The sequence below is a fragment of the Anser brachyrhynchus genome (genome assembly GCF_964034855.1).
Source record: "Anser brachyrhynchus genome assembly, chromosome: 10".
Lineage (NCBI taxonomy): Eukaryota > Metazoa > Chordata > Aves > Anseriformes > Anatidae > Anser > Anser brachyrhynchus.
The window spans coordinates 15,258,745-15,280,684 of record NC_137705.1 but is presented as its reverse complement, the minus strand read 5'-3'; the positions used below and the strand labels follow the sequence as shown (position 1 = coordinate 15,280,684).

General features: G+C 47.1%; 1 long non-coding RNA gene across 5 annotated transcripts in view; it reads right to left on the bottom strand.

Annotated features, from left to right (window-relative positions):
- LOC308200387 overlaps nt 1-21,940 on the bottom strand; it is a 620,245-nt gene that overhangs the window by 379,397 nt on the left and 218,908 nt on the right. For all 5 annotated transcript variants that reach the window (XR_013955586.1, XR_013955587.1, XR_013955588.1 and 2 more), the window contains exon 2: nt 1-21,940. This exon is cut by the window's left edge. This is a non-coding gene — a long non-coding RNA (uncharacterized lncRNA).

Genomic DNA, 21,940 nt, shown 5'->3' with positions numbered 1-21,940 from the left:
TCCAAGTACAAGAAAGGAAGGAATCGAACCCTCACATGATGGTTTCAAGCCAACTGCATTAACCGCTCATGCTTCTTTCTTATGAGACGTTAGTAAACCAATTACATAGCCTTGTCAAGACTAAATCACAGGTAAAAATCCTGTACATCTCATGTGGCCAACCACTCCCAACTAGGATTCCAAGACGCCTCATCACCCATCATAGAAGAACTCGTTGAATTCCACGACCACGCCCTAATCGTTGCCCTAGCTATCTGCAGCCTAGTTCTCTACCTTTTAGCCCACATACTAACAGAAAAACTCTCGTCCAATGCTGTAGACGCCCAAGAAGTAGAGCTGATCTGGACAATCCTACCTGCTATCGTCCTGGTACTCCTCGCCCTCCCATCCCTACAAATCCTCTACATAATGGACGAAATCGACGAACCAGACCTCACCCTAAAAGCCATCGGCCACCAATGATACTGAAGCTACGAATACACAGACTTCAAAGACCTATCATTCGACTCCTACATAGTGCCCACCCCAGACTTACCCAACGGCCACTTCCGACTGCTAGAAGTTGACCACCGCGTAGTTATCCCAATAGAATCCCCCATCCGCGTGATCATTACTGCAGGAGACGTACTCCACTCCTGAGCAGTCCCAACGCTCGGAGTTAAAACAGACGCAATCCCAGGCCGACTAAACCAAACTTCATTCATTACCACCCGGCCTGGGATTTTTTACGGACAATGCTCAGAAATTTGCGGGGCTAATCACAGCTACATACCCATTGTAGTAGAATCAACCCCACTCCCACATTTCGAGGCCTGATCGTCCCTTCTATCATCATCCTAATCATTAAGAAGCTATGCAACAGCACTAGCCTTTTAAGCTAGCCAAAGAGGGACTTCCCCCTCCTTAATGATATGCCACAGCTTAACCCCGCACCATGATTTTCAATCATAATTATAACCTGATTAACCCTAGCACTCCTCATCCAACCAAAACTACTAGCCTTCACCACAACCAACCCCCCATCAAATAAGACCTCCCTCACTACCAAACCCACACCATGATCCTGACCATGAACCTAAGCTTCTTTGACCAATTTTCCAGCCCCAATCTATTCGGCATCCCCTTAATCCTACTATCCCTACTCTTCCCAGCCCTACTATTCCCGTCCCCAAACAACCGATGAATCAACAACCGCCTTTCTACTATCCAAACATGACTCCTTCACCTAATCACAAAACAACTAATAGTCCCACTCAACAAAAATGGCCACAAATGAGCCATAATATTTACATCCCTAATAATCATACTTCTTACAATCAACCTTCTAGGCCTCCTTCCATATACATTCACCCCAACCACCCAACTATCTATGAACATAGCCCTAGCCTTCCCACTATGGCTCGCCACACTACTAACAGGCCTACGAAACCAACCATCAGCCTCTTTAGCCCACCTATTACCCGAAGGTACCCCTACACCCCTAATCCCCGCACTAATCCTGATCGAAACAACCAGCCTACTAATCCGCCCCCTAGCCCTCGGAGTCCGCCTTACAGCCAACCTTACAGCAGGACACTTACTCATCCAACTCATCTCTACAGCCTCCATTGCATTAATACCCACCCTTCCTGCAGTATCCATCCTAACAATAATCATCCTACTACTCCTAACCATCCTAGAAGTAGCAGTAGCCATAATCCAGGCCTACGTCTTCGTGCTCCTTCTAAGCCTATACTTACAAGAAAACATCTAATGGCACACCAAGCACACTCATACCACATAGTTGACCCAAGCCCTTGACCAATCTTCGGGGCAGCCGCCGCCCTACTCACAACCTCAGGATTAATCATGTGATTCCACTACAACTCATCCATACTACTAACCCTAGGCCTCATCTCAATACTCCTAGTAATACTCCAATGATGACGAGACATTGTACGAGAAAGCACCTTCCAAGGCCATCACACTCCCACAGTCCAAAAAGGCCTACGATACGGCATAATCCTTTTCATCACATCCGAAGCATTCTTCTTCTTAGGGTTCTTCTGAGCGTTCTTCCACTCGAGCCTGGCCCCAACCCCAGAACTAGGAGGCCAATGACCCCCAACAGGAATTAAACCACTCAACCCGATAGAAGTCCCCCTACTAAACACAGCCATCCTACTAGCCTCAGGCGTTACCGTAACGTGAGCCCATCACAGCATCACAGAAGGAAACCGAAAACACGCCATCCACGCCCTAACCCTAACGATCCTCCTGGGATTCTACTTCACAGCCCTACAAGCAATAGAATACCACGAAGCCCCATTCTCAATCGCCGATAGCGTCTACGGATCTACCTTCTTCGTTGTCACTGGATTCCACGGACTCCACGTAATCATCGGATCCTCCTTCCTGACCGTCTGCCTCTTCCGACTGATCAAGTTCCACTTTACATCAGACCACCACTTCGGATTCGAGGCAGCAGCCTGATACTGACACTTCGTAGACGTCATCTGACTATTCCTCTACATAACCATCTACTGATGAGGATCTTGCTCTTCTAGTATATTAATTACAATTGACTTCCAATCTCTAGAATCTGGTATAAACCCAGAGGAGAGCAATGAACGCACTCATGTTCATATTCGCCCTATCATCAATCCTAAGCGCCGCCCTAACCGCATTAAACTTCTGACTCGCCCAAATAAACCCCGACTCAGAGAAACTCTCACCGTACGAATGTGGATTCGACCCACTTGGATCTGCTCGATTACCATTCTCAGTCCGATTCTTCCTCAGTAGCCATCCTGTTCGTCCTATTCGACCTAGAAATCGCCCTCCTACTCCCCCTGCCATGAGCCGTCCAACTCCAATCCCCCCTAATGACCCTCACCTGAACTGTAGTGATCCTCCTTCTCCTAACACTCGGACTGGCCTACGAGTGAATTCAAGGGGGCCTAGAATGAGCAGAATAACAGAAAGTTAGTCTAACCAAAAAGATAGCTGGTTTCGACCCAGCAGATTACAGCCAACCCTGTAACTTTCTTATGTCGCCCCTACATTTAAGCTTCTACTCAGCCTTCATTTTCAGCGGACTAGGACTAGCCTTCCACCGAACCCACCTAGTATCCGCCCTACTATGCCTTGAAAGCATAATATTATCGATATTCGTAGGCCTATCAATATGATCCATCGAAAACCAAGTCTCCTCATTCACCATGGTACCAATTCTCATGCTAACCTTCTCAGCGTGTGAGGCGGGCACAGGCCTGGCCATCCTAGTAGCCTCCACCCGCACACATGGCTCCGACCATCTACACAACCTAAACCTCCTGCAATGCTAAAAATCATCCTACCCACAATCATACTTCTTCCAACAGCCCTGCTGTCTCCACCAAAATTTCTATGGACTAACACCACCTTATACAGCCTCCTAATCGCTGCCCTAAGCCTACAGTGATTAATCCCAACCTACTACCCCTACAAATTTTTATCCAACTGAACAGGAATTGACCAAATCTCATCCCCCCTCCTAGTACTATCCTGCTGACTACTCCCACTCATAATCATAGCAAGCCAAAACCACCTGCAACAAGAACCCCTACAACGCAAACGAATCTTTATCTCAACCTTAGTCGCAGTCCAGCCATTCATCCTACTAGCCTTTTCCACCACAGAACTAGCACTATTTTACATCTCATTTGAAGCAACCCTCATTCCCACCCTAATCTTAATCACCCGATGGGGGAACCAACCAGAACGCCTAAGCGCTGGCATCTACCTGCTATTCTACACGCTAGTAAGCTCTCTACCCCTGCTAATCACAATCATACACCTATACGTGAAAATTGGCACCCTGCACCTGCCAACCCTACAACTAACCCACCCAACCCTATCCACCTCATGGACAGGAATACTATCAGGTCTAGCACTGCTCATAGCATTCATAGTAAAAGCCCCACTATATGGCCTACACCTCTGACTGCCAAAAGCCCACGTAGAAGCACCCATCGCAGGCTCAATACTCCTCGCCGCCCTACTACTAAAGCTAGGAGGATACGGAATTATACGAGTCACTCTATTTATGGGCCCACTGTCCAACCTCCTGCACTACCCCTTCCTAACCCTGGCCCTATGAGGCGCCCTAATGACTAGCTCAATCTGCCTACGACAGACAGACCTAAAATCACTAATCGCTTATTCATCCGTTAGCCACATAGGCCTAGTTATCGCCGCAGGAATAATCCAAACCCACTGATCATTCTCAGGGGCAATGATCCTAATAATTTCCCATGGACTAACTTCCTCCATACTATTCTGCCTAGCCAACACAAACTATGAACGTACGCACAGCCGAATTCTACTACTCACACGAAGCCTACAACCTCTCCTACCACTCATAGCTACCTGATGATTGCTGGCCAATCTAACAAACATAGCCTTACCCCCAACAACAAACCTCATAGCAGAGCTAACCATTATAATCACCTCATTCAACTGATCTGCCTTCACGATCATCCTAACAGGAATCGCAACCCTACTAACCGCCTCCTACACCTTATTCATACTACTAATGACCCAACGAGGCTCAATCCCCTCCCACATCACATCTATGCAAAACTCAACCACGCGAGAACACCTGCTCATAACACTCCACATTATCCCAATATTCCTCCTAATCCTCAAACCCGAACTGATCTCCGGAATCCCCTCATGCAAGTATAGTTTAAACCAAACATTAGACTGTGATTCTAAGAATAGAAGTTCAAACCTTCTTACCTGCCGAGGGGAGGGTTTAACCAACAAGAGCTGCTAACTCTTACATCTGAGCCTAAAACCTCAGCCCCCTTACTTTTAAAGGATAACAGCAATCCACTGGTCTTAGGAACCACCCATCTTGGTGCAAATCCAAGTAAAAGTAGTGAACCCCACACTACTAATCAACTCCCTCACACTACTCACGCTGACAATCCTCCTAACCCCAATCATCCTGCCATTTCTATTTAAAAACTTTAAAAACACCCCACAAGCCACCACCCGCGCTGTTAAAACCGCATTCCTAATTAGCCTAGCCCCTACAAACGCATTCATCTACTCGGGAGTAGAATCTGTCACCTGCCACTGGGAGTGAAAATTCATTATAAACTTTAAAATCCCCCTGAGCCTAAAAATAGACCAATACTCAATAACATTTCTTCCAATCGCCCTATTTGTAACATGATCAATCCTACAATTCGCCATATGATACATGGCCTCAGAGCCATACGTAACAAAATTTTTCACCTACCTACTGACATTCCTAGTCGCCATACTCCTCCTAACAACCGCAAACAACATATTCCTCCTATTCGTAGGCTGGGAAGGAGTACGAATCATGTCCTTCCTTCTCATCGGCTGATGACAAGGCCGAGCAGATGCCAACACCGCCGCCCTACAAGCCGTAATCTACAACCGAATCGGAGACATCGGACTGATCCTGAGCATAGCATGACTAGCTTCAACATTCAACACCTGAGAGATCCAACAAGCCGTACACCCCCACCAAACCCCAATCCTCCCCCTCATAGGATTAATCCTCGCAGCCGCAGGAAAATCCGCCCAATTTGGACTCCACCCATGACTGCCCGCAGCAATAGAAGGCCCCACCCCAGTATCAGCCCTACTGCACTCCAGTACCATAGTAGTAGCCGGAATCTTCCTGCTCATCCGCATGCACCCCCTGCTAGCCACCAACCAGACAGCCCTAACTGCCTGCCTATGCCTAGGTGCTCTATCAACCCTATTCGCTGCCACATGCGCCCTAACCCAAAATGACATCAAAAAAATCATTGCTTTCTCAACATCCAGCCAACTAGGACTAATAATAGTCACTATCGGACTAAACCTCCCACAACTAGCCTTCCTACACATCTCAACCCATGCCTTCTTTAAAGCCATACTATTCCTATGCTCAGGGTCTATCATCCACAACCTAAACGGAGAACAAGATATCCGAAAGATAGGAGGCCTACAGAAAATACTCCCAGTCACTACTTCCTGCCTAACCATCGGAAACCTGGCGCTGATAGGAACCCCATTCCTAGCCGGATTCTACTCAAAAGACCTCATCATCGAAAGCTTAAACACATCATACCTAAATACTTGAGCCCTACTCCTAACCCTTATAGCCACAGCATTCACCGCAACCTACAGCATCCGCATAACCATCCTAGTCCAAGCTGGACAAACCCGAATCCCCCCAATAGTATCAATAAACGAAAACAACCCACTAATCACCGCCCCCCTAACCCGACTCGCCCTAGGCAGCATTACAGCAGGAATAATCATTACCTCTTTCATCACACCAACCAAAACCCCCCCAATAACCATACCCCTTATCACCAAAACCGCTGCCATCCTCATAACAATCCTAGGAATCATCCTAGGCCCCTCATGTACAGGGCCACACCCCTCTAACGGCGCAAGCTTACATAGAAACATTATTAACAGACCTAGACAGATACAAAAACCCCTACAAGACCACGTATTAACTAACCCTGTTAACCCGACTCAGGAGCGCCTATAAGAGCGATTAAAATCTGTGAAAGGAACTCGGCAAATTAATAAGGCCCGACTGTTTACCAAAAACATAGCCTTCAGCAAATTAAACAAGTATTGAAGGTGATGCCTGCCCGGTGACTTAGGTTTAACGGCCGCGGTATCCTAACCGTGCAAAGGTAGCGCAATCAATTGTCCCATAAATCGAGACTTGTATGAATGGCTAAACGAGGTCTTAACTGTCTCTCACAGATAATCAGTGAAATTGATCTCCCCGTGCAAAAGCGGGGATGTGAACATAAGACGAGAAGACCCTGTGGAACTTAAAAATCAACGACCACCGCGAATCCTCAATCAACCCCACTGGGGCCACTACCATCGCAGAGCCTGGTCGATATTTTTCGGTTGGGGCGACCTTGGAGGAGAACAAATCCTCCAAAAACAAGACCATACCTCTTTACCTAGAGCTACCCCTCAAAGTGCTAACAGTGACCAGACCCAATATAATTGATTAATGGACCAAGCTACCCCAGGGATAACAGCGCAATCCCCCTCAAGAGCCCATATCGACAGGGGGGTTTACGACCTCGATGTTGGATCAGGACATCCTAATGGTGCAGCCGCTATTAAGGGTTCGTTTGTTCAACGATTAACAGTCCTACGTGATCTGAGTTCAGACCGGAGCAATCCAGGTCGGTTTCTATCTATGACACACTCTCCCCAGTACGAAAGGACCGGGAAAGTGGGGCCAATACCACAAGCACGCCCCCCCCCTCTAAGCAGTGAAACCAACTAAACCGTGAAGAGGGCCTTCCCCCACCACTTTCAATCCTAGAAAAGGACCAGCTAGAGTGGCAGAGCCCGGCAAGTGCAGAAGGCTTAAGCCCTTTCCCCAGAGGTTCAAATCCTCTCCCTAGCTTCACCCATGATTCAAATAACAACACTAAGCTGCCTCGTTATATCCCTCCTATACATCATCCCAATCCTGATTGCCGTAGCCTTCCTAACCCTAGTAGAACGGAAAATCCTAAGCTACATACAATCCCGCAAAGGCCCTAACGTTGTCGGGCCTTTTGGCCTACTTCAACCATTTGCGGACGGACTGAAACTATTTACCAAAGAGCCCATCCGACCCTCTACCTCTTCCCCACTTCTATTCATTCTGATACCAATACTAGCCCTTGTCCTAGCCCTCACCACTTGAGCACCACTACCACTCCCATTTCCCCTAGCAGATCTAAACCTCGGAGTTCTCTTCCTAATAGCCATGTCAAGCCTAGCCGTCTACTCAGTCCTATGATCAGGCTGAGCCTCGAACTCAAAATACGCACTAATCGGAGCCCTACGGGCAGTAGCACAGACCATTTCATACGAAGTGACACTGGCCATAATCCTGCTATCAATAATCATACTAAGCGGAAGCTACACACTCAGCTCCTTTGCCGTCGCACAGGAGCCTCTATACTTCATTTTCTCCTCATGACCCCTAGCAATAATATGATACGTATCCACCCTAGCAGAGACAAACCGAGCTCCTTTTGACCTCACAGAGGGTGAATCTGAGCTAGTCTCAGGGTTTAACGTTGAATACGCCGCAGGACCCTTCGCCTTATTCTTCCTAGCTGAATATGCGAACATTATGCTAATAAATACACTTACAGCCATCATATTCCTAAACCCAAGCGCCCTAGGGCCACCCACAGAACTATTCCCCGTCATCCTAGCCACAAAAGTCCTCCTACTATCTTCTGGTTTCTTATGGGTCCGAGCTTCATACCCACGATTCCGATATGACCAACTAATGCACCTACTATGAAAAAACTTCCTACCCCTCACACTAGCTCTGTGCCTCTGACACATCAGCATACCTATCTGCTATGCAGGCCTACCTCCTTACATAAGGAAATGTGCCTGAACTACAAAGGGTCACTATGATAAAGTGAACATAGAGGTATAACAGCCCTCTCATTTCCTGTTGACCTTAGAAAAGTAGGAATTGAACCCACACAAGAGAAATCAAAATTCTCCATACTTCCCTTATATTATTTTCTAGTAGAGTCAGCTAATCAAGCTATCGGGCCCATACCCCGAAAATGATGGTTTAACCCCCTCCTCTACTAATGAACCCTTACGCGACCCCAATCATAACCTTCAGCCTCATCTTGGGCACCACAATCACAATTTCCAGCAACCACTGAGTTCTGGCCTGGACAGGACTGGAGATCAACACACTAGCCATCATTCCCCTAATTGCCAAATCCCACCACCCACGAGCAGTAGAAGCCGCAACGAAATACTTCCTAACCCAAGCAGCTGCTTCCGCCCTGGTCCTATTCTCTAGCATAACCAATGCCTGAGTCACTGGCCAATGAGACATCACACAAATAAACCACCCAACCTCCTGTCTACTACTGACAGCAGCAATCGCTATTAAACTGGGCCTAGTGCCATTTCACTTCTGATTCCCAGAAGTACTACAAGGATCGCCACTAATAACAGCCCTGCTACTCTCGACCCTCATAAAATTCCCCCCACTAACCCTGCTCCTACTAACATCCAAATCCCTCGACCCAGCTCTACTCACCGCCATGGCCCTAGCCTCAACAGCACTAGGAGGCTGAATAGGACTGAACCAAACACAAACACGCAAAATCCTAGCCTTCTCGTCCATCTCCCACTTAGGCTGAATCGCCATCATCCTAGTTTACAGCCCCAAATTGGCCTTACTTACCTTCTACCTATACACAATCATAACATCAGCCGTATTCCTAGCCCTTAACAAAATCAAAGCCCTTAACCTATCCATGATCACAACCTCATGAACAAAAACCCCAGTGCTAAACGCCACCCTAATACTAGTACTTTTATCCCTAGCAGGCCTCCCCCCATTAACAGGCTTTATACCAAAGTGACTTATCATCCAAGAACTAACTAAACAGGAAATAACACCAGCAGCCATGGCAATTGCCATGCTATCACTGCTCAGCCTCTTCTTCTACCTACGCCTCGCATACCACTCAACAATTACCCTTCCCCCCAACTCCTCTAACCACATAAAACAATGATACACTAGCAAAGCCCCAAGCACACCTACTGCGGTCCTTGCCTCACTATCAATCCTCTTACTTCCCCTGTCCCCAATAATACATGCCATTGTCTAGAAACTTAGGATAACACCCCAAACCGAAGGCCTTCAAAGCCTTAAATAAGAGTTAAACCCTCTTAGTTTCTGCACATTAAGACTTACAGAATATTAACCTGTATCTTCTGAATGCAAGTCAGACGCTTTAATTAAGCTAAAGCCTCCCTAGACAGATGGGCTTCGATCCCACAAAACTCTAGTTAACAGCTAAATGCCTAAACCAATTGGCTTCTGCCTACAAAGACCCTGACGCACCCTAGTGCGCATCGATGAGCTTGCAACTCAACATGAATTTCACTACAGAGCCGATAAGAAGAGGAATTAAACCTCTGTAAAAAGGACTACAGCCTAACGCTTCAACACTCAGCCATCTTACCCGTCACCTTCATCAACCGATGACTATTTTCCACTAACCATAAGGATATTGGCACCCTGTACCTCATCTTCGGGGCATGAGCAGGAATAGTCGGCACCGCACTCAGCCTATTAATCCGCGCAGAACTAGGACAACCAGGAACTCTCCTAGGCGACGACCAAATTTACAATGTAATCGTTACCGCTCACGCCTTTGTAATAAGCTTCTTTATAGTCATACCCATCATGATCGGAGGATTCGGCAACTGATTAGTCCCCCTCATAATCGGTGCCCCCGACATAGCATTCCCGCGAATAAACAACATAAGCTTTTGACTCCTCCCCCCATCATTCCTCCTCCTACTAGCCTCATCCACTGTAGAAGCTGGCGCCGGCACAGGCTGAACTGTCTACCCTCCCCTAGCAGGTGACCTTGCCCACGCCGGAGCTTCAGTAGACCTGGCTATCTTCTCACTCCACTTAGCCGGTATCTCCTCCATCCTTGGGGCCATCAACTTTATCACCACAGCCATCAACATAAAACCCCCCGCACTCTCACAATACCAAACCCCACTATTTGTCTGATCCGTACTAATTACCGCCATCCTACTCCTTCTATCACTCCCCGTACTCGCCGCCGGTATTACAATATTACTAACTGATCGAAACCTAAACACCACATTCTTCGACCCCGCTGGAGGAGGAGACCCAATCCTGTACCAACACCTATTCTGATTCTTCGGACACCCAGAAGTCTATATTCTGATCCTACCGGGGTTCGGAATCATCTCACACGTAGTCACGTACTACTCAGGCAAAAAGGAGCCCTTCGGCTACATGGGAATAGTCTGAGCCATACTATCCATCGGCTTCCTAGGATTCATCGTCTGAGCTCACCACATGTTTACAGTAGGAATAGACGTTGATACCCGAGCCTACTTTACATCAGCCACTATAATCATTGCCATCCCTACCGGAATCAAAGTATTTAGCTGACTAGCCACCCTGCACGGAGGAACAATCAAATGAGACCCCCCCCAATACTATGAGCTCTAGGATTTATCTTCCTATTTACCATCGGAGGATTAACAGGAATCGTTCTTGCAAACTCTTCCCTAGACATCGCCCTGCACGACACGTACTACGTAGTTGCCCACTTCCACTACGTCCTATCCATAGGCGCCGTCTTTGCCATTCTAGCAGGATTTACTCACTGATTCCCACTACTCACTGGGTTTACCCTACACCAAACATGAGCAAAAGCCCACTTCGGGGTAATATTTACAGGAGTAAACCTAACGTTCTTCCCCCAGCACTTCCTAGGCCTAGCAGGAATACCCCGACGATACTCGGACTATCCCGACGCCTACACACTATGAAACACCATTTCCTCCTAGTCCTAGGACTTAGAGAAACTCCAGTACTAAAAAGAGTAAACACAAGCAATAATTTCATATACTTCACTCTCACTCACCACTCAACTATCAGCTAACCACACCCCCGTCCACATAGCTTAACACAAAGCATGGCACTGAAGTTGCCAAGATGGCATAAAACATGCCTGCGGACAAAAGACTTAGTCCTAACCTTACGGTTGGTTTTTGCTAAATATATACATGCAAGTATCCGCGCCCCAGTGTAAACGCCCTCGACCACCTACCCCCATACAGGCCTTGAGGAGCGGGTATCAGGCACACCCAAGTAGTAGCCCAAGACGCCTCGCTAAGCCACGCCCCCACGGGTATTCAGCAGTAATTAACATTAAGCAATGAGTGCAAACTTGACTTAGTTATAGCAACAGCCTAACTTCAAGGGTTGGTAAATCTTGTGCCAGCCACCGCGGTCATACAAGAAACCCAAATCAACCGTCCTATTGACACGGCGTAAAGAGTGGTAAAATGCCTATCCTAGCTAACTAAGATCAAAATGCAACTAAGCTGTCATAAGCCCAAGATGCACCTAAACACACCATTAAGATGATCTTAGGAACTAACGACTGATTTAAACCCACGAAAGCCAGGGCCCAAACTGGGATTAGATACCCCACTATGCCTGGCCCTAAATCTTGATACTTACTTTACCGAAGTATCCGCCAGAGAACTACGAGCACAAACGCTTAAAACTCTAAGGACTTGGCGGTGCCCCAAACCCACCTAGAGGAGCCTGTTCTACAATCGATAATCCCCGATTAACCCAACCACCCCTTGCCAACACAGCCTACATACCGCCGTCGCCAGCCCACCTCGAATGAGAGCACAACAGTGGACACAATAGCACCCCGCTAATAAGACAGGTCAAGGTATAGCCTATGGAGTGGAAGAAATGGGCTACATTCCCTATTCATAGGGCACACGGAAAGAAGCGTGAAACCACTTCTGGAAGGCGGATTTAGCAGTAAAGTGGGACAATAGAGCCTACTTTAAGCCGGCCCTGGGGCACGTACATGGTTAAACATGCCTGTTAGTAGTGTGGCGAGCCATAGTGGGAAGGCTAGGGCTATGTTCATAGATAGTTGGGTGGTTGGGGTGAATGTATATGGAAGGAGGCCTAGAAGGTTGATTGTAAGAAGTATGATTATTAGGGATGTAAATATTATGGCTCATTTGTGGCCATTTTTGTTGAGTGGGACTATTAGTTGTTTTGTGATTAGGTGAAGGAGTCATGTTTGGATAGTAGAAAGGCGGTTGTTGATTCATCGGTTGTTTGGGGACGGGAATAGTAGGGCTGGGAAGAGTAGGGATAGTAGGATTAAGGGGATGCCAAATAGATTGGGGCTGGAAAATTGGTCAAAGAAGCTTAGGTTCATGGTCAGGATCATGGTGTGGGTTTGGTAGTGAGGGAGGTCTTATTTGATGGGGGGTTGGTTGTGGTGAAGGCTAGTAGTTTTGGTTGGATGAGGAGTGCTAGGGTTAATCAGGTTATAATTATGATTGAAAATCATGGTGCGGGGTTAAGCTGTGGCATATCATTAAGGAGGGGGAAGTCCCTCTTTGGCTAGCTTAAAAGGCTAGTGCTGTTGCATAGCTTCTTAATGATTAGGATGATGATAGAAGGGACGATCAGGCCTCGAAATGTGGGAGTGGGGTTGATTCTACTACAATGGGTATGTAGCTGTGATTAGCCCCGCAAATTTCTGAGCATTGTCCGTAAAAAATCCCAGGCCGGGTGGTAATGAATGAAGTTTGGTTTAGTCGGCCTGGGATTGCGTCTGTTTTAACTCCGAGCGTTGGGACTGCTCAGGAGTGGAGTACGTCTCCTGCAGTAATGATCACGCGGATGGGGGATTCTATTGGGATAACTACGCGGTGGTCAACTTCTAGCAGTCGGAAGTGGCCGTTGGGTAAGTCTGGGGTGGGCACTATGTAGGAGTCGAATGATAGGTCTTTGAAGTCTGTGTATTCGTAGCTTCAGTATCATTGGTGGCCGATGGCTTTTAGGGTGAGGTCTGGTTCATCGATTTTGTCCATTATGTAGAGGATTTGTAGGGATGGGAGGGCGAGGAGTACCAGGACGATAGCAGGTAGGATTGTCCAGATCAGCTCTACTTCTTGGGCGTCTACAGCATTGGACGAGAGTTTTTCTGTTAGTATGTGGGCTAAAAGGTAGAGAACTAGGCTGCAGATAGCTAGGGCAACGATTAGGGCGTGGTCGTGGAATTCAACGAGTTCTTCTATGATGGGTGATGAGGCGTCTTGGAATCCTAGTTGGGAGTGGTTGGCCACATGAGATGTACAGGATTTTTACCTGTGATTTAGTCTTGACAAGGCTATGTAATTGGTTTACTAACGTCTCATAAGAAAGAAGCATGAGCGGTTAACCTCCTGGGAGACCCAGAAAACTTCACCCCAGCAAACCCGCTAGTAACCCCACCACACATCAAGCCAGAATGATACTTCCTATTCGCCTACGCCATCCTACGTTCAATCCCAAATAAACTAGGAGGCGTATTAGCACTGGCCGCCTCCGTACTGATCCTATTCCTAATCCCATTCCTGCACAAATCAAAACAACGAGCAATAACATTCCGACCACTCTCCCAGCTCCTATTCTGAGTACTAGTCGCCGACCTCCTCGTCCTAACATGAGTAGGAAGCCAACCCGTCGAACACCCATTCATCATCATCGGCCAACTCGCTTCAATCGCCTACTTCACTATCCTCCTATTTCTCCTCCCCGCCGCAAGCGCCCTAGAAAACAAAATACTCAACTGCTAAATACTCTAATAGTTTATAAAAACATTGGTCTTGTAAACCAAAGATTGAAGACTTACCACTTCTTAGAGTACCCCAAACTCAGAAAAAAAGGACTCAAACCTTTATCTCCAGCTCCCAAAGCTGGCATTTTCAATAAACTATTCTCTGACCCTAACCCCTAAACCGCCCGAATAGCACCCCGCGACAACCCCCGCACAAGCTCCAATACAACAAACAAAGTCAACAACAGCCCCCAACCCGCCACTAAAAACATCCCTGCCCCATGTGAATAAAACATGGAAACTCCACTAAAATCCGACCGAACAACAAACACCCCAACATTATTCACAGTAGAAACCCCGAACTTCCAAGCCCCCATAAACCCCCCAAACACCAACCCCCCAAAAACAATTGCCACAAACGCTACTGCACATCCAATCACCCGTCAATCCCCCCAAGCCCCAGGGAAAGGCTCCGCTGCTAAAGCTACTGAATAAACAAACACCACCAGCATACCCCCCAAATACACCATAAACAGCACTAAAGCCACGAACGAAACCCCAAGGCCCAGCAACCACCCGCACCCCGCCACAGACGCTAACACCAAACCAACAACCCCATAATACGGCGAAGGATTCGACGCCACACCCAAAACACCCACCGCAAAGCAAATCCCTAAAAAAAACATAAAATAAGTCATTATTCCTGCCCGGACACTACCCGAGGCCTGCGGCTCGAAAAGCCGCCATTGTTCTCAACTACAGGAACTAACCGCAAGCCCCCAATAATTCTACCCCATCTATGCCATTATGCTTAACCCCCCCCCCCTCCCCCCCCGAGGCGGGGGTATTTGGTTATGCATATTCGTGCATAAATTTATATACCCCATATACATACATACTATAGTACCAGTAATATACATTATATACGGACTATCTTATAAGCAGGTGCTAAACCCATACATGTACACGGCCATTAAACCCTTAAACACACTCCTACCAAACCACCCGGCATGAATGTTCTAGGACCATACCCCACAACACCCAATACAACTCCACTCAAGCGCATAACAAGACCCCATTTTAATGAATGCTCACAGGACATGCTCCAACAACAACTCTCCACCACATATCTCATGCAGTTCGTATCAGACGGATTTATTAATCGTACTCCTCACGTGAAATCAGCAACCCGTTGCACATAATGTCCGGTATGACTAGCTTCAGGCCCATACGTTCCCCCTAAACCCCTCGCCCTCCTCACATTTTTGCGCCTCTGGTTCCTCGGTCAGGGCCATCCATTGGGTTCACTCACCCCTCCTTGCCCTTCAAAGTGGCATCTGTGAGTACTTTCACCTTCTCAATGCGTAATCGCGGCATGTTCCAGCTTTTTGGCGCCTCTGGTTCCTCTTATTTTTTCCGGGGTTACCTCACAGGTGGCTATTCCCAGTGATCTCGGGGGTCCCACAATCTAAGCCTGGACACACCTGCCTCACGGCCTATCCTATATTTCAAGGGTCCCTCGATGAGACGGTTGGCGTATATGGGGAATCATCCTGACACTGATGCACTTTGACCACATTCAGTTAATGTTACCTCCACCCTCCGGGTTAAATGGGGCTATTGGATGAATGCTCGTTGGACATAGCACAAAACAACAAATCATTAAGCGCAACCCCTGCGCTTCACAAACTAAACCAGTAAACTTTCGCTAACCACCATGTAGCATAAACCTTCATCGCCCAATCCCAGCAAACTACCTCTAAAACTCCATTAATCATCCCTTCCATGACATCATCGGAACGATGTATATATACACACAAACACATACAAAATAACTTAAACTTATTAGAGAAACTCCAGTACTAAAAATAGTAAACACAAGCAATAATTTCATATACTTCACTCTCACTCACCACTCAACTATCAGCTAACCACACCCCCGTCCACATAGCTTAACACAAAGCATGGCACTGAAGTTGCCAAGATGGCATAAAACATGCCTGCGGACAAAAGACTTAGTCCTAACCTTACGGTTGGTTTTTGCTAAATATATACATGCAAGTATCCGCGCCCCAGTGTAAACGCCCTCGACCACCTACCCCCATACAGGCCTTGAGGAGCGGGTATCAGGCACACCCAAGTAGTAGCCCAAGACGCCTCGCTAAGCCACGCCCCCACGGGTATTCAGCAGTAATTAACATTAAGCAATGAGTGCAAACTTGACTTAGTTATAGCAACAGCCTAACTTCAAGGGTTGGTAAATCTTGTGCCAGCCACCGCGGTCATACAAGAAACCCAAATCAACCGTCCTATTGACACGGCGTAAAGAGTGGTAAAATGCCTATCCTAGCTAACTAAGATCAAAATGCAACTGAGCTGTCATAAGCCCAAGATGCACCTAAACACACCATTAAGATGATCTTAGGAACTAACGACTGATTTAAACCCACGAAAGCCAGGGCCCAAACTGGGATTAGATACCCCACTATGCCTGGCCCTAAATCTTGATACTTACTTTACCGAAGTATCCGCCAGAGAACTACGAGCACAAACGCTTAAAACTCTAAGGACTTGGCGGTGCCCCAAACCCACCTAGAGGAGCCTGTTCTACAATCGATAATCCCCGATTAACCCAACCACCCCTTGCCAACACAGCCTACATACCGCCGTCGCCAGCCCACCTCGAATGAGAGCACAACAGTGGACACAATAGCACCCCGCTAATAAGACAGGTCAAGGTATAGCCTATGGAGTGGAAGAAATGGGCTACATTCCCTATTCATAGGGCACACGGAAAGAAGCGTGAAACCACTTCTGGAAGGCGGATTTAGCAGTAAAGTGGGACAATAGAGCCTACTTTAAGCCGGCCCTGGGGCACGTACATACCGCCCGTCACCCTCCTCAAAAGCCACATCCCACATAACTAATACCATAAATACGCTGAAGATGAGGTAAGTCGTAACAAGGTAAGTGTACCGGAAGGTGTACTTAGAATATCAAGACGTAGCTATAACACCAAAGCACTCAGCTTACACCTGAAAGATATCTACTAGACCGGATCGTCTTGAAGCCCCCCCTCTAGCTCAACCACACAAATAGTACACCAAAACTAAAGAATTTACTAAACTAATTAAACTAAAGTATTTTACAGTCTTAGTATAGGCGATAGAAAAGACACTTAGACGCGATAGAGACCCCAGTACCGTAAGGGAAAGATGAAATAGCAGTGAAACAATCAAAGCGACAGACAGCAAAGATCAACCCTTGTACCTTTTGCATCATGGTTTAGCGAGAACAACCAAGCAAAGTGAACTAAAGTTTGCCCCCCCGAAACCCAAGCGAGCTACTTTCAAGCAGTTAAAGAGAGCGAACCCGTCTCTGTTGCAAAAGAGTGGGATGACTTGTCAGTAGAGGTGAAAAGCCAACCGAGCTGGGTGATAGCTGGTTACCTGTGAAACGAATCTAAGTTCCCCCTTAATCCTCCCTACCGGACATCCTGAACCCTAATGAGATGATTAAGAGCTATTTAATGGAGGGACAGCTCCATTAAAAAAGGACACAACCTCGACTAGCGGATAATTCTTACTACTGATCCTACCGTGGGCCCTAAAGCAGCCATCAAAAAAGAGTGCGTCAAAGCTCCACCACCTAAAAATACCAAAATAAGATGATTCCCTTATCACAAACAGGTCAACCTATGAATATAGGAGAATTAATGCTAAAATAAGTAACTCAGGGCCACACCCCTCTAACGGCGCAAGCTTACATAGAAACATTATTAACAGACCTAGACAGATACAAAAACCCCTACAAGACCACGTATTAACTAACCCTGTTAACCCGACTCAGGAGCGCCTATAAGAGCGATTAAAATCTGTGAAAGGAACTCGGCAAATTAATAAGGCCCGACTGTTTACCAAAAACATAGCCTTCAGCAAATTAAACAAGTATTGAAGGTGATGCCTGCCCGGTGACTTAGGTTTAACGGCCGCGGTATCCTAACCGTGCAAAGATAGCGCAATCAATTGTCCCATAAATCGAGACTTGTATGAATGGCTAAACGAGGTCTTAACTGTCTCTCACAGATAATCAGTGAAATTGATCTCCCCGTGCAAAAGCGGGGATGTGAACATAAGACGAGAAGACCCTGTGGAACTTAAAAATCAACGACCACCGCGAATCCTCAATCAACCCCACTGGGGCCACTACCATCGCAGAGCCTGGTCGATATTTTTCGGTTGGGGCGACCTTGGAGGAGAACAAATCCTCCAAAAACAAGACCATACCTCTTTACCTAGAGCTACCCCTCAAAGTGCTAACAGTGACCAGACCCAATATAATTGATTAATGGACCAAGCTACCCCAGGGATAACAGCGCAATCCCCCTCAAGAGCCCATATCGACAGGGGGGTTTACGACCTCGATGTTGGATCAGGACATCCTAATGGTGCAGCCGCTATTAAGGGTTCGTTTGTTCAACGATTAACAGTCCTACGTGATCTGAGTTCAGACCGGAGCAATCCAGGTCGGTTTCTATCTATGACGCACTCTCCCCAGTATGAAAGGACCGGGAAAGTGGGGCCAATACCACAAGCACGCCCCCCCCCTCTAAGCAGTGAAACCAACTAAACCGTGAAGAGGGCCTTCCCCCACCACTTTCAATCCTAGAAAAGGACCAGCTAGAGTGGCAGAGCCCGGCAAGTGCAGAAGGCTTAAGCCCTTTCCCCAGAGGTTCAAATCCTCTCCCTAGCTTCACCCATGATTCAAATAACAACACTAAGCTGCCTCGTTATATCCCTCCTATACATCATCCCAATCCTGATTGCCGTAGCCTTCCTAACCCTAGTAGAACGGAAAATCCTAAGCTACATACAATCCCGCAAAGGCCCTAACGTTGTCGGGCCTTTTGGCCTACTTCAACCATTTGCGGACGGACTGAAACTATTTACCAAAGAGCCCATCCGACCCTCTACCTCTTCCCCACTTCTATTCATTCTGATACCAATACTAGCCCTTGTCCTAGCCCTCACCACTTGAGCACCACTACCACTCCCATTTCCCCTAGCAGATCTAAACCTCGGAGTTCTCTTCCTAATAGCCATGTCAAGCCTAGCCGTCTACTCAGTCCTATGATCAGGCTGAGCCTCGAACTCAAAATACGCACTAATCGGAGCCCTACGGGCAGTAGCACAGACCATTTCATACGAAGTGACACTGGCCATAATCCTGCTATCAATAATCATACTAAGCGGAAGCTACACACTCAGCTCCTTTGCCGTCGCACAGGAGCCTCTATACTTCATTTTCTCCTCATGACCCCTAGCAATAATATGATACGTATCCACCCTAGCAGAGACAAACCGAGCTCCTTTTGACCTCACAGAGGGTGAATCTGAGCTAGTCTCAGGGTTTAACGTTGAATACGCCGCAGGACCCTTCGCCTTATTCTTCCTAGCTGAATATGCGAACATTATGCTAATAAATACACTTACAGCCATCATATTCCTAAACCCAAGCGCCCTAGGGCCACCCACAGAACTATTCCCCGTCATCCTAGCCACAAAAGTCCTCCTACTATCTTCTGGTTTCTTATGGGTCCGAGCTTCATACCCACGATTCCGATATGACCAACTAATGCACCTACTATGAAAAAACTTCCTACCCCTCACACTAGCTCTGTGCCTCTGACACATCAGCATACCTATCTGCTATGCAGGCCTACCTCCTTACATAAGGAAATGTGCCTGAACTACAAAGGGTCACTATGATAAAGTGAACATAGAGGTATAACAGCCCTCTCATTTCCTGTTGACCTTAGAAAAGTAGGAATTGAACCCACACAAGAGAAATCAAAATTCTCCATACTTCCCTTATATTATTTTCTAGTAGAGTCAGCTAATCAAGCTATCGGGCCCATACCCCGAAAATGATGGTTTAACCCCCTCCTCTACTAATGAACCCTTACGCGACCCCAATCATAACCTTCAGCCTCATCTTGGGCACCACAATCACAATTTCCAGCAGCCACTGAGTTCTGGCCTGGACAGGACTGGAGATCAACACACTAGCCATCATTCCCCTAATTGCCAAATCCCACCACCCACGAGCAGTAGAAGCCGCAACGAAATACTTCCTAACCCAAGCAGCTGCTTCCGCCCTGGTCCTATTCTCTAGCATAACCAATGCCTGAGTCACTGGCCAATGAGACATCACACAAATAAACCACCCAACCTCCTGTCTACTACTGACAGCAGCAATCGCTATTAAACTGGGCCTAGTGCCATTTCACTTCTGATTCCCAGAAGTACTACAAGGATCGCCACTAATAACAGCCCTGCTACTCTCGACCCTCATAAAATTCCCCCCACTAACCCTGCTCCTACTAACATCCAAATCCCTCGACCCAGCTCTACTCACCGCCATGGCCCTAGCCTCAACAGCACTAGGAGGCTGAATAGGACTGAACCAAACACAAACACGCAAAATCCTAGCCTTCTCGTCCATCTCCCACTTAGGCTGAATCGCCATCATCCTAGTTTACAGCCCCAAATTGGCCTTACTTACCTTCTACCTATACACAATCATAACATCAGCCGTATTCCTAGCCCTTAACAAAATCAAAGCCCTTAACCTATCCATGATCACAACCTCATGAACAAAAACCCCAGTGCTAAACGCCACCCTAATACTAGTACTTTTATCCCTAGCAGGCCTCCCCCCATTAACAGGCTTTATACCAAAGTGACTTATCATCCAAGAACTAACTAAACAGGAAATAACACCAGCAGCCATGGCAATTGCCATGCTATCACTGCTCAGCCTCTTCTTCTACCTACGCCTCGCATACCACTCAACAATTACCCTTCCCCCCAACTCCTCTAACCACATAAAACAATGATACACTAGCAAAGCCCCAAGCACACCTACTGCGGTCCTTGCCTCACTATCAATCCTCTTACTTCCCCTGTCCCCAATAATACATGCCATTGTCTAGAAACTTAGGATAACACCCCAAACCGAAGGCCTTCAAAGCCTTAAATAAGAGTTAAACCCTCTTAGTTTCTGCACATTAAGACTTACAGAATATTAACCTGTATCTTCTGAATGCAAGTCAGACGCTTTAATTAAGCTAAAGCCTCCCTAGACAGATGGGCTTCGATCCCACAAAACTCTAGTTAACAGCTAAATGCCTAAACCAATTGGCTTCTGCCTACAAAGACCCTGACGCACCCTAGTGCGCATCAATGAGCTTGCAACTCAACATGAATTTCACTACAGAGCCGATAAGAAGAGGAATTAAACCTCTGTAAAAAGGACTACAGCCTAACGCTTCAACACTCAGCCATCTTACCCGTCACCTTCATCAACCGATGACTATTTTCCACTAACCATAAGGATATTGGCACCCTGTACCTCATCTTCGGGGCATGAGCAGGAATAGTCGGCACCGCACTCAGCCTATTAATCCGCGCAGAACTAGGACAACCAGGAACTCTCCTAGGCGACGACCAAATTTACAATGTAATCGTTACCGCTCACGCCTTTGTAATAAGCTTCTTTATAGTCATACCCATCATGATCGGAGGATTCGGCAACTGATTAGTCCCCCTCATAATCGGTGCCCCCGACATAGCATTCCCGCGAATAAACAACATAAGCTTTTGACTCCTCCCCCCATCATTCCTCCTCCTACTAGCCTCATCCACTGTAGAAGCTGGCGCCGGCACAGG